The sequence below is a fragment of the Acinonyx jubatus genome, chromosome A1, assembly GCF_027475565.1.
Source record: "Acinonyx jubatus isolate Ajub_Pintada_27869175 chromosome A1, VMU_Ajub_asm_v1.0, whole genome shotgun sequence".
NCBI classification, from domain to species: domain Eukaryota; kingdom Metazoa; phylum Chordata; class Mammalia; order Carnivora; family Felidae; genus Acinonyx; species Acinonyx jubatus.
Window position 1 is genome coordinate 98691084 of NC_069380.1, and position 15273 is coordinate 98706356.

Here is a 15273-nt window from a genome sequence, read left to right on the forward strand (position 1 = left end):
ATTAAAAAGAATGAAGCACCCATAAAAGCTACAACATAGGATGAGAGGCTGGGAAGATGGCAGAGTTGACAGCCCCTAAACATGCCCCGTTCCCATGGTTGAAACTAGGTAACACTTTGGTGTCAATAATCCAGAAAATGAACCAAAGACTGACAGAACAAACTCCACAACTAAAGGTTGAGAACCTGGAAGAAGTGTGAAGGGCAAAGACACAATTTGGGAGTAAAACATACCATGGCCACCTGTGGTCTGGAGGGGGTGCAGAGAAGGGCAATAAACAAACTCTCACACTGGGGAGCTCACACAGGCCACACAAATCCCCATTAACATTTGGCTTTGGAAGCAAGAGGGGCCAAAGTTCTTACATGAGTTCTTACAACCAGCAGGACTTAAAGCCTGGAATTTTAAACATCAGTGGGCTCAGCTCTGAGAAAGCCTGGGGGCATTAGGAAGCTGAATCCCTGCCCTCAAGGAAAGATGGATGAATGGATAAAGAGGAGTTATGTGTATATACAATGCAGTATTATTCAGCCGTAACAAAATAAAATTTTGCCATTTCCAATGACATGGATGGAGCGAGAGAGTATAATAGCAAAATAAGTCAGTCAGAGAAAGACAAATCCCATATGATTTCATTCATATGTGGAATTAAGACACAAAGCAAATGAGCGAAGAAAACAAGAGAAATAATCCAAGAAATGGACTCCTAATTCTGGAGAACACACTGATGGTTACCAGAGGGGAGGTGGGAAGGAGGATGGGTAAAATAAGGAATTAAAGAGGACACTTATCATCATGAGCACTGCGTAATATATAGAAGTGTTGAATCACTATATTCTACACCTTAAGTTACTATAACTGTATCTTAACATCACAGAACATGACTGTATGTTAAGTATACTGGAATTACAATAAAAAACTTAAGTAAACACTGCCTACAACATGGGAGAACTTTGAAAACATTGATGCTATGAGAGAAAAGTCAGTCACAAAAGTTGCATATTATATGATTTCCTTTAAGTGAAATGCCAGAAGAGGCAAATCCAGAGAGTCAGAAAGGACATTAGTAGTAGCCTTAGGCTGAGGCAGGTGGGTGGATGGAAGCAGAAAAGGATTCAGGAATGACTGCTAATAAGTATGGGATTTTTCAGTAGCGTGATGGCGCAAATGCTGTAAAATTAGCTTATGATGATGGTTGCACATTCTGTGAATACATTAAACAAAACTGAAGGGCACACTTTCAATGAGGAACTTACATGGTGAGTGTTTAGCTCACTTTTTTTTTTTTAATGATGGGCCAAAAGGTAGTAAATATTTTAGTGTATTTCCTGGTATGAGAATTTTACCTAGGCCACCTCAAAAATATAACTTCTGCATTCTTAAAAGCAAACAAACTCTAGCTACCTTGGAAATTGTTGTGACAGCATAACACAGGGACTCAATGTCTGTGTTGCCACATCTTTTTAAATATCTACATTTTTCTGCTGCCATCTCTTCTGCAAATTTCTGATAATTATTCTAAAACACTTGATTTCATTAAGTGTTTTCATTGTTTAAGATACTACTGTTGGTATTCATTGCTAAGCCTCTTTTATGTAAATTCTCTCCTCAAGGATTTCAATCATTTGGCTTTCCTTAATGTCAGTTTCTTTACAAAAATAGACTGGCTTTCTTCCCCCAAACATCTTACTACCTATGGAATCATAATTTTTAACATGATGCTGTTATAAAGTCTGTAGTTACAAGTAACAAACCAAGGCCAAGGTTTAACCAATAAGAGAATACACGATCCTTCATAATCAGAAATCTGAAGAAGACTAATGACGGAGGTTAATTAGTACAGGGCCTCAGTACTTTTATTAAAGATTCAAGTACGTTCCACTTTTCCACCATCATGTGTAGCATGTTCTCCTCAGTTTCACTTCCCTCATGGCCCGAGACAGTTGCTAAAATTTTATGTCCACATGCTGACATGTCAAATACAAATTGAAAAATACAAACTATTTAAAAGTCTCTTTATAAAACTCAAACAAACCTCTCCTAGAGCCTTCTGGTAGATGTCCTGCTTTCACAATAATTATCTAAAACTGCATTATATGCCTACCCCAAGTCCACCCAAATTCACTCTCTAGGCCTGGAGAGGAGCCTGTCACAAGCAGAACATCGAGTTAACCGCAGTCAAGTATAAAATTCAGTTAGGTCAAGAAAGGTCTAGAATGACTACTGATTATATGGGGGAAGAATGGTTATCAGCTTTATACAATCACTCCTCTTTAATTTATACTCCATTAATTGAAATGTGCCATGTCATGATTTCTTCTAATCTCTTTCAATTTCCCCAAGCCTGTCTATTCACCCCATGTAGAAAATAAGTCTTGATTAACTACCTTCAGCCACCCACACTGATACAATGTTTCCTTAACTGTTCATGAGATCAATACATTCTACGATGGTTTTCAATCTAAGAAAAACAGGTCAAAAGGGGGTCATCAAAGGTATATGCTCTGAATTATAAGACAAGTCAGTCATGGGGATATAACATACAGCATGATGACTATAGTTAATAATACTTCATTGTATATTTAAAAGTTGCTAAAAGACTAAATCTTAAAAATCCTCATCACACATAAAAAAATTGTAATTAGGTATGGTGACAGAAGATAACTAGACTTATTGTGGTGATCATTTCACAATATATTGAATCATTCTGAGGAACACCTGAACCTTATACAGTGTTTATGTCATTATACATCAATTCTTTTTTTTTTTAATGTTTTAGGAATTATAGCTGTAGGTAATTTAAAGTCCATCTCTCCAAATTCAGTATTTTTTCAGGAAGAGACCAAAGTCAAGAAAAAGAAAATCTAGGAAATAAGAAAGAAGATCCATTTAAATGACAAGGAAGGGGAGGATAAAAGTAAGAAAGCAGCAAAGTAGAAGAATAAGAAGGTGGAGGAAATGGGAAGAAAACAACAGAAGAAAACAAAGGAAGTGATAGTGCAAGGAAGGGAGAGAGACAAGAAATAAGAAGAGGAAGGAAAGAAGGAAGAATACACAAAGTGGAGATGAGAATGGGGAACAGAAAGGTAAAGACAGACACCTAAGATTAGCACATGAAAGGTGACATGTTTCACACTTTTCTTAAAGAGCACATGGAACATATAACCGTGTGGTAATCAATGCAGGAGAACTACACACATGTTAACAGTTATCTATCTGGTAGAAAGCAGACCATCCTTCATGATTCTGACATCACGATCGGTCCTAGAAAAAAAGAACTATCAACAATGCGTGGATTCATTTGAAATAGACTCAGCCACCAAGAAAAGAGGAGTCAAATACTGAGTGCTGAGAAGGACAATGGTCTGACCTTTGTATTTTACTGTGTATGTTTCTCAGACTCAGAACGATGTATCATCTAACCTTTCAGAACCCCTTGAAGGATCAGTTTTTCAGTTGCCATTAACTGACCGCTTTTTTAATTATCATTTTCTGGAAGTGTATCAAAGTTTTGTTAAGTGCTCTCTTAATTCTACCAATTGCTAAAAGATTTATGCTGAAGTATATACATTACTTAGCATCATGGGGATAAACCAGAGTCAAAGTTTGGCCACCAAACTATTCAGGTAGCATTTCCCCTTAGGTCATTCTAAACTTATACTATACATACTGTTGTAGGAATGTGGAGACAAATTACAAAACATGTAAAGATGACAAATATGGACCTATAGGTACAAGATCTCTCAGCAAAGCCATTTTGCGTCATCACTTACACAGGAAAAATAAGAATCACAGCAAGGAAGCATCTGTTTTCTTAAATTCTACATTAAAATTAAAATTAGTCAACATACCAAATAAGTATATTTGGAGGCATGTGGCTTTGACCTACAAAATTAAGCCCTGTTTCTTGCAACAATAAACCTATTTATAAATTATCTAAGGTAAAATGAAAATCTCCCTGTTCCAGTCCAATTACATATCTCATATTTTTTCCTTTCCTTGTGCAAATAGGTGTTCATACATAGTTATTTCTTTATTTCAAAAATGGGTACATAAACTCTGTAATTTGTCTTTTTCAATCTCACCTGTAGAAATTCATCTAAATCACTATATATCACTCTTGTTCTTTCCATATTTATATTTATATTTTATACTTATATCCATGGTGCGAATGTATCATAATTTAACATTTGCTTAGTAAAGTGGAACATTTCAGATGTATCAAGGCTTTGCTCTTGAAATGTGCATGAATATGAATTTTTCAGTAGTACAGGACTATAAATACTTTCATATCTCATTTATAGTAATACTACTTTTATACTTCTTGCCCAAAACATGCAAATAATTTATTAAGTGTCAGAAGTCCTAATTTCAATAATGGCCAAACCAATGACAACATCTCACTAATCTAATGGCTAAGAAATATAATTGTTAAAAACAACATGAAGATTTCTGCTTTCTTGCAGGATGTAGAAATCCCTAACACAGATGCAGTAACCCCACTTCTGGGAATATATCCAAAGATAATGAAAACACTATGTCAAAGAGACAAATGCACTACCATGTTCATAACAGCATTATTTGTAATAGTCAAGACATGAAAACAATTTAAGTGCTCACTGAGAGATGGATGGATAAACACATTGTGGCATAAACATATATACAATGGAATATTATTCAGCCATAAAAAATGAGGAGATCGTGCCATTTGTCACAACATGGAAGGTCCCTGATGGCATTGTGCAAAGTGAAATAAGTCAAAGAAGACAGATACTATATGATCTCACATATATGTATAACGTAAAAAAGAAAAAAAAAACAGAAAAAGAGATCATTTTTCTGATTACCAGACATGGGGAGTGAAGCGAATTGGGTAAGGATGGCCAAAAGGTACAAACTTTCAGTTATAAGAAAAATAAGTACTAGAAATAAAATGAAAAACATGTTAAGTATAGTGAAGAGTGCTGTAGGATATACAGAAAAGAGTAGATCCTAGGAGTTTTCATTACAAGGAAAATATTTCTTTCTTTCTTTTTTTTTTAATGTTAATTTATTTTTGAGACAGAAACAGAACATGAGCAGGGAGGGGCAGAGAGAGAGAGAGAGAGAGAGAGAGAGACAGAGAGAGAGAGAGACAGAGAGAGAGAGAGAGAGACAGACACAGAATCCAAAGCAGGCTCCAGGCTCTGAGCTGTCAGCACAGAGCCCAATGAGGGGCTCAAACTGATGAACTGTGAGATCATGGCCTGAAATGAAGTCTGACACTTAACCGACTAAGCCACCCAGGTGCCCCAAGACATATTTATTTCTTTCCCTTTTATATTGTATCTATAGGAGATGATGGATGTTAATTCATCTTATTGTGGCAATAATTTCATGATATATATCTCAAATTATTTTATGCTGTATACCTTAAACTTATACACTGTTGTGTATCAATTATATCAGTAAAACTAGAAGAAATATTACCAATGAAGGCAAAGAAAAAACAAATTGATACAGGAGTGTTACTCTCACATTAACAACAAGGAAAAGTCAAGTAATCTAAAACTTACAACTATTTTCTTTTCCATCAGAAAACTTAGGTCCTCAGACTACCAGGTATAATGAATTCCAAGGAGTAACAATCTCCTCTGAGGAAAGACAAAACACATGGACCTTTTTCCCCATGGACAAACAGAGGAAGAAGAGAGACCAAAAAAAATGTAAAATGAAAACTGAGGTTTTAATAAACTTTCAGGGGCTATGTGTGACTTAGTATAAAATAGTTTAGATTCTCTAAGATACCAGGTATAAAGGGATGTTTGTTTTTCACTACTCACTAGCTATTTTGCAAAGCTCTCAACTAGCATTAAGAGAAAAGATTACAGACATGGAAGAAAATTGAAAGGGGCACAGATATGCCAGAGGTGATGGCATGATGCCGACAGACATTCATGAAACCAAGTTCCTTCTCTCCTGCCAATTGAAACTTGTCAGTCATTGGAGCAACGGACAAGAGAAAATTCCTCCTCCAGCTTAATCCCAAGCAAAATTGGCCCTGTGGTTGTGTAAAAGTAAAAGCAGGCTCATGCAGAGGGAGTGAGAGAAAATCCACTTGTTCTCATGATCCTAAGTAGATATAAAGTGAAAGACTGCTGTCATGGGGGGAGGGACAGGACACGTGTTCTACTCTATATCTCCAACTAGTACAAGGACACTATGAATAGGAGAGCAACAGAAATGCTGAAAAACATGACCACGGAGCTTTTGAAAACACAGATAACAACAAAGATTGACATTTTATGAGAGAACTGAGAAACTCTGACCCTGCCATATACTTTGTACTAAGTACTCATCAAAAGTAGTGTGCCTAGAGTAGGGACAAGAGGTATAGGGAGAAACTGGTGCTGTTCAACAGCCATAGTGGCCCTTTAGAAACAAGATCCAGTAAAAACCCCTGAGAAAAGACAGCCACAGAATGAGACAAAATATGTGCAAAACATATTTCTGATAAAGGAATTAAGTCCAAAGTATACAATAAATTCTTAAAACTGAAGAGTAATGGGAAAAAAAGTTAAAAATGGGCAAAACTTCTGAATAAATACATCACCAAAGACAATATACAGATGGTAAATAAGCATATGAAAAGATGCTCAACATCATTTGGCGTTTAGGAATTGCAAATTCAAACAATGAGATACCTCATTTGTTAGGATGGCTCAGATCCAATCAATAGGCGATACTAAATTCTGGCGAGTATGCAGAACAAGAGGAATTTTTATTCATTTATAGTGGAGATGCAAAATGGTACAAGAATTTGGCAAGAGACTTTGGTGGTCTCATACAAAGTTTAATATAGTTATCATATGACCCAACAATAGTGCTTTAGGTATTTGCCCAGCTGATATGACAAGTTATGTGTATACCAGACCCTGCATGTAAATCTTTACAGCAGTTTTGTTAATATTTGTCAAAAACTGGAAGCAGAAAAGATGTCCTTCAATAGGTGAATAGATAACTGTTGTGCATCCATATGATGGAATATCCTTCGGTGGTAAAAAGAAACGAGCTGTGAAATCATAAAAACAGATAGTGATATACATTTAAAGTTCACCTAAGTGAAAGAAGCCAGTGTGAAATAACTACATACTGTAGGATTCAAATTATATGGCATTCTGGAAAAGATCAGTGGTTGCTGGGGGGTTGGAATGAGTGAGGCAGGCTTGAATACATGTAGCACAGCTGAACTTTTAGGGTAACCTATTCTGTATGATACTTCAGCAGCTGATACATGACATGAAATTATCAAGACAACACAGAGAGTAAACCTTAATGTGAACTACTTACAAAATAAAAACTGTTTATAATTCACTGGACCCCAGAAGGGAATGCAGAGTGGGGAAACATATGAAATAAGTTCACCCAAGAAGGTGATTGGAGAAAACGTGCTAAGTAACTTCAGAATAAGTGGAGTCCATAAATTTCACCAGAAGAAACCGGGGAAGGAGTGTAGTCGAGTTGATAAATTTCTGTCACATGGGGGTTGAAGTTAATAATTCTGAAAATGCTATATATGGATACTGGAAATGAACAATTAAGTAAATGCATGGCAGATGGTGGAAGCCAGGTGTTTCATTGCTGGAGGGTGAATTTACAAATAAGCCAAAGAAGCAGACTAGAATGATCTAGGTGGTGATGGATTAAAGTGGCAGACATTGGTATAAACTCATGTTTAATATAGATATAGATGATGGCATCAAGAAACATTTATAGATATGTATTTATACATGGATTCGTAAACCCACATTCCCTTGCTCTGTCGGAGGAGAGAACTTAAAAGCAAAGCCATGTAGGAGCAATGAGATCACCAAGTTCTTAAATCTTGTTTTCTAATATGATTCTACAATAAAAGGGACCAAGACTCTTTGGAAAAATGTCTAATTCTGGGACTTGGGCAAGAAATTAACAGATGAGCTGGAAATAGTATTCAGTGCCAGGATTATGGAAGTGCTCAACACATGTGTGTATACACACACACACACACACACACACACACAAATGGAGAACATCAAAGAAATCCAAGAACCAATGGAAACATCCCCCAGGGGCCCATGATGGAACACTGTGAGAAACAAACAACAAAAAAGAAATAGTAGCAAGTTAAAATCCAGAGTATTAAATAAATATCTATGAGGCTATACTGGTATGAATGTAACTCTGCACTCCTTAACTGTGGGCTGCATATAGTACTCAGTTCAAAAGAATAAAGTTTGGGAAGGGTAGGTAATTTTACAGTGGAAAATGGCAAAGAATACATAATACAATGCTTAAGGTCAATATCAACTTTTGTAGATCATGTTGACAGTATGTAGCAATGATATGATGAAAGTGGAATTTTAGGTCAATGGTTTTCCTTCCCAAAATGCACAATGCCAATCTAATCATGACAAAACAGACAAATTCCAACAAATAAACATACTACAAAATACCTGACCAGTACTCTGTCAAACTGTCAGTAACCTGAAAAACAAATAGAGTCTGAGAAACTCTCACGGCCAAAGGGAGTCTAAAGGGATCTAACAACTCAATGTAATGTAGTCCTGGATGGGATCTTAGAACAGAAAAAAGACATTAGATAGTAAGTTTAAAAAGTGAATAAAGTATGGGGGTGCCTGGATGGCTCAGCCAATTAAACCTCCAACTCCTGATTTCAGCTCAGGTCATGAACTCAGTTCTTGAGTTCAAGCCCCACATCAGGCTCCATGCTGTCAGCTTGCAATACTCTCTCTCTGCCTTTCCTCCACTCACTCTCTCTCTCTCCCAAAATGAATACATAAACTGTTAAAAAGTGAAGAAAGTATGGACTTTTATTACTACTAATAATACTGATTCATTAGTTGTATCAAAGAAATCATTCATGTTAGGTGTAAATAAGAGGGGGGAATGGGGTGGAGGGTATATGAAACTGCTATCTAGGTCTTCCTTCCTCTGAAAATCTAAAACTATAATCAAAAATAAAGTTTATTTTGGGGGCTCCCTGGGTGGCTCAATTGGTTAAGCATCCGACTTCGGCTCAGATCACGATCTTGTAGTTCATGGGTTCAAGGCCCACATTGGGCTCTGTGCTGACAGCTCAGAGTCTGCAGCCTGCTTCAGATTCTGTGTCTCCCTCTCTCTCTGCCCCTTACCTGCTTGTGCTGTCTCTCTCTCAAAAATAAACAAGGGTTAAAAAATAATAATAAAAAAACATTTATTTTGGGCCAGATTCCAAAGTATAAAAGTAAATAGAAACAAAGATAAAAATAAACATTTTTAGCAAAAAAAAAAAAAATGCTTACAGTATTCCTTTCAGTAAAGTTGTGATGCAATAAATACAAAAAGTAGTTTTCCATGTAAAAATGACATGACACACAGTGGAAATTTGTATTCATACAAAGAAACAGTAAAATGGAAACGGTGAAATGACACAAATGTAGGTATTTTTCTTGTATACTTTCTGAAAGTAAAAGTCCAAAATGTACATAGTAACAAAGCATTGTGAAATTTATAACACATAATATAGTAAAATGTATCATAACAAAAGCTGAAATGATGGGAAGAGAAAAATACAAGTGTTTGAACATTCTTACACTATATATAAAATAGAATATTATTTGCAGACAAATTCTGATAGAGGAAAATACATTGCAATCCAGGCCTATCTCAAGAAACAAGAAAAAACTCAAAGATGTACAGTGTAACCTTTCACGCAACTTTTAAAACTTAAAACTCAGAAGTTTGCCTAATGAATCAATAGTGGAAACATACTTGAATCATAAAACTACTCAGCGTCCCCAAAAAAGACATGAAACTATTTGAAAACACAAAGATAGAGGAGACAAAACAGAAAGTAAAAATCAAGATGTTAAGTTCGAAGTCAACCACACAAGAAAACCGCATTAGGAATAAATAGCCTGAATTTTTCTATTAAAGGAATAGATTGTCAGATTCTATTTAAAAAGGTTAAACATAAAAATAAAAGAGAAACAAGGAAAGCTACTATCACCCTTAAAATTTTCAAAACCACTCTCTTGATCTAGTTGACATTTCAAGAACATTGCACCCAAAAAGAGCAGAATACACTTTGAAGTATATTCTTGAAGGGAATGTTCACCAAGGGATATTCACCGAGACAAAACATTAATTCTTGATAAAATCATAAAGATAGAAGAATGTGTACTCTGACGACAATGAAAAAAAATAGGAATCGATACCAGTATATTTCAGAATTTTTTCAGATGTCACTTAGAAATTAAACAATGCACATAAGTAACTCATGGGTCAAAGAAAGGTTCATAAAAGATATTAGGAAATGTCTTAACAAGAATGAACAAAGACACCATAATCAAAATTTATGTGTTTTAGTGCTAAAACAGTGCTTAGAGTAATATTTACATCATTAAATACTCGTAACAGGAATAAAGGTGTCAAATCAATTTTCCAAACCTCTACCAGAAAGAGCTCGAAAGAGAAATAAATAAAGTTCAAATAAGGAGAAAAGAGTAATAATGACAAAAGCAAATTCAATGAAATTGGAAACAGAAATTAATAATAATAAATCAATAAAACCAAGAATTACTTTATAAAAAATCAATAAAATTCATTGAACTTTAACTGATCAAGAAAAAAAAAACACACACAAAGACAACCATCAAGAATGAGGAGGGGAGTGATGTCAGCTTTATCGTGGCATGAGGCATGCCTTTCCCTCTCCCTTTGATTTATAACTAATTGGATACTCATCATCAAAACTAACTGCCTTTACACACTACACCAAGACTTCCAAGAGTTTCTACACACCTGTGTATCCAAAAGTGGGCAGACAGGACTTTGGCGAGAGCACGGAGCCAAGCCAGTGAGCTTGCTTACCCCCAAACTCACTGCGATCTGGAGAAGGGCAAGTGGGAGAGTGCAGGACTGGGCAGACACCCATGGGTATGGAGCATCTGTGGAGATCCAGCCTGTCTATTAGAGGAATCCATCTGAGCATGAAAGAGATGAGTTTTGAGACAGCGGAGATGGACGAACATGCCAAGTCATCCGCCCTCTCCAGAGTGACAATGCAAGGTGTTGAGCTTCTAGCGTCATCTGAGGTGATCACTCTGGCAGAGGAGGCAAAAAGCCAAAGTGGTGAGTAACCACCCAGCCGTCTCAGATGTTCAGGTTGCAAGTGCAGGGGCCCCCTTCTTCCAGTAGCATCTCGATTTCTGAGGTGGGACCACTGTGACTTGGAAGACACAGAAGAAAGAAAAAGACAGACAAGACTATCAAAGGGAACAAATTTCTGTCTCACTGCTATGGGTCCATGATGGACCTCTGGAAGTGCCCACTGGAAGATCCCCTTACAGGGCTGTAATCAGCCCCCTCCGCCCCCCCACCCCCAGAGCTCCAGGTACTAAGCCCACATTTTCCCTAATCTGTTGCCAAGAGATCCAGCTCTAGCAGGAGAAACCACAAATTTGAGCTATAGCACCACCTTCTGGAATACAAAAGAAAGATATCGAATAACCAATCTGCTGAACTTTAAGAAACAAAGTAAACATAAATTTTTAGCAAAGGAAGTTGACTGCTGCTTCAAATGTGACAAAAGCACATGTCATCAAACACTATAAAATAATCAAGTAATTATGGTATCACAAAAGAAAATTCTAATTCTCCAGCAACTAAAGTCAAAGGCACAGAATACTGCAATCTGATAAAGCATTCAGAACAGTACTTATAAAGAAATCAACCACCTTCAAGAAAACTCAGAAATTAACTCAATAATTAACTCAATTAACTCAATAGTACCTCAATCAATTAACTCAATAATAAAATTAATGAACATAAGGGGTTCTTTGCCAAAGAAATTGAAATTATAAAAAAAAAGAACCAAATTTGAGAGCTTAAGAAATCAATGAACGAGATAAAGAATAGAGAACATAGCTAACAGAGCAAACCAGATGTATAGAGAAGAAGGGACTTGGAGAACAGAAATATAGGAAAATTCAGTTAAAGGAGAACAAAGAATTATAATTTTTAAAAAGCAAAGAGGGGCGCCTGTGTGGCCTACTCGATTAAGTGTCCAACTTCAGCTCAGGTCATAATCTAGTGGTTGGTGAGTTCCAGCCCCCTGTGAGACTCAGTGCTGACAGTTCAGAACCTGGAGCCTGCTTCAGTTCCTTGTCTCCCTTTCTCTCTCAAAAGAGACTTACTTCAATAGTAGCAGAACTTCCCAAATCTGGGGTAGGCATCAAACACCAAAGTCCATAGTGCTAAAAGAACACCCTATCATCTCAAAGCAAAACAAAAACAAAAGTTTTCTCCCAGACACATTATAACAAAACTCAAAAACCAATGATAAAAACTTCTTAATGGCAGCCACGGGGGTAAAAAGTAACATACAAAGGAACCGCCATTAGCCCTGATGTGGATTTCCCAGCAGCAAGTCTATAATCCAGGAGAAGGTAGAAGGGCATATTCAAAATTTATCTGGTAAAGGTGTTCTTCTGATAGGAAGGAGAAATAAAGTTTTTCCCAAACAAAAATTGAGGGAGTTCACTACCACTAGACCTGCCTTGCAAGAAATACTTCAAAGAGTTCTTCAAGCAGAAATTTTAAGAAATGGTCACCAATGAATTGAAAAACATGTAAAAGTACACAACACTATGGTAGAAAACTGTAACTGTATATTATTATGATCTATTAACCAAGTAAACTAGGCAAAAAGGTTAAAGGAAAAGAGCATTACAAACAACTATAACTACTGTAACTTGTTAATGAAACTGATCAGTTGTGACATTACGAATACAAAAGGGGAGGAATAAAAAGGTGGAGCATTTACAGGCAAACAAAGAGAAGCTGCATCAACATTAAATGGACTATTTTATCTGTGAGATGTTTCATGTAAGCCTCATGGTAGCCACAAGCAAAACTCCAGAGTAGACTCAGGAAACATAAAAAAGGAACGAAGAGATTGGTCACATTACCATGGAAAACCACCAATTTACAAAGGTAAGCAGAAACAGAGCAGGCGGGAGGGCGGGAGGAGTAGATGTACAAGACAATTAGAAGGCAAACAATACTACAGTAGTGGTAAGCCCTTATGTATCAACCATCACTCAAAATGACCCATATACACTAAACAACAAGTTGGAGGTTGCCAGCGGGGAGGAGGATGGGCAAAATGGATACAGGAGAATGGGAGATACAGACTTCCAGTGATAGAATAAATAGTCACAGAAATAAAAGTCCCAGCATAGGGAATACCATAAATGATATCATAGTAACATTGTACGGTGACAGAGGGTAGCTACACTTGTTGTGAGCATAGCAAAATACCATAATGTAAGAGAAGCAATATATATGCACCCACTATTAGATCCTCTAAATATTTTAAGCAAATGCTGACATATTTGAAAGGGGACACAAATAGCAATCCTGGTAAGTCACTTAAATATCCCATTATCAGCAATGACAGGCCAGTGAGATAGAAATCAATTTTAAGCCTGGAATTAAACTCTGCTTTAAACCAAATGGACTTCGTCATAGATACAACATTCCACCCAACATCAACAAAGTCCACATTCTTCTCAAATCCTCGTGAAACATTCTCTAGGAAAGATCATATGATAGGACACAAAACAAATATTAGCAAATTTAAGAAAACTCAAATCATACCATCTTTTCTGACCATAATGGTATAAAGGTAGAAATAAATAGGAAAAAAACTGGAAAATCTACAAATATGTAGAAACTAAGTAAGACACTTCTGCACAATCAACTGGTCAAAAAAAATCAAAAGGGAAAATTTAAAAATACCAAAAAACACATGAAAATAAAAATAATAGCAAATCGTAAGCATTGGGGCAAGAGCAGTTCTGAGAAGAAAGTTTATAGCAATAAATACATATATTAGGAAATTTAAAAGACCTCTAGTAAACAACCCAAGGAACATCTCAAGGAACTAAGAAAAGAACACATTGATCCAAAGCTAGCAAAAGGAAGAAATAATAAAGATGAGAATAAAAATAAATAAATCTAAAAAGCAACAGACATAATAAGACTACAATCTGGCTTTTCATAAAGATATATAAAATTACCTATGTTAATAAGAAAAAGAGAAGGATCAAAATAACAATAAGAAGAAAATAATAATAAGTAAATATTCCCACTGATACTACAGAAATACATAGGATAAGAAACTACTATGAACTATTATATGTTAACTCAATAACCCAGAAAAATAGATACATTTCTAGACACACAACCTACCAAGACTGAATCAGAAAGAAATAAAAAATATGAACAGACCAATAACAAATAAAGAGAATGAATCAATAATAAAAAATCTCACAACATAGAAAAACCAGGACTAGTCAGCTTCACTGATGAAACCTAACAAACATTAAAAGAAGAGTGAATTCCAGTCCTTAAACTCTTCCAAAAACTTGAATAGGGGTGAATACTTCCTAACTCATTCTATGAGGCAAGCATTACTCTTATACCCAAATAAGGACACTAAAAAAAAGAAAACTGACCAGTATCCTTGATAAATATAGATGTAAAAATTCTCAAGAAAATACTGGCATACCAAATTCAACACATAATTAAGGGATTATACCAGGTCTAAATGGGATTCATCCTTGAGTTGCAAGGTTAGTTCAGCATATTATTAATTAATAAATGTAATACATTGCATTAACAGAATAAAATATAAAACTCACATGATCATCTCAATAGCTCCAGAAAAAACTTTTAACAAGATACAATATCCTCTGATTTAAAAAAAAATTCAACAGACTGGATATTAAAAGATATATTTCAACAAATTAAAGACCTCATATGACAAATTCACAGCTAACATACTCAACAGAAAATAGTTTTTCTCTAAGATCAAGAACAAGACAACAAAACCTACTCAATCTTAGTACTAGAAGTCCTAGTGAGAGCAATGAGGCAAAACAAAGAAATAAAAAGCAAACCAATTAGAGGGGAAAGAGTAATATTGTCAGTATTTGCAGACAGTATGATTTGGTACACAGAAAATCCCAAATATTTAAAGAATTTTTTTTAATGTTTACTTTAGAGAGCACACATTCTCGTTCAAGAAAGCAGGGGAGAGGCAGAGAGCAAGGGAGACACAGAATCCCAAGCAGGCCCCAAGTTCCTAGCTGTCTGCACAGAGCCTGATGCAGGGCTCGAACCCACGCACCTCAAGATCATGACCTGAACCGAAGTCAGATACTCAACCAAATGAGTCATCCAGGTGAC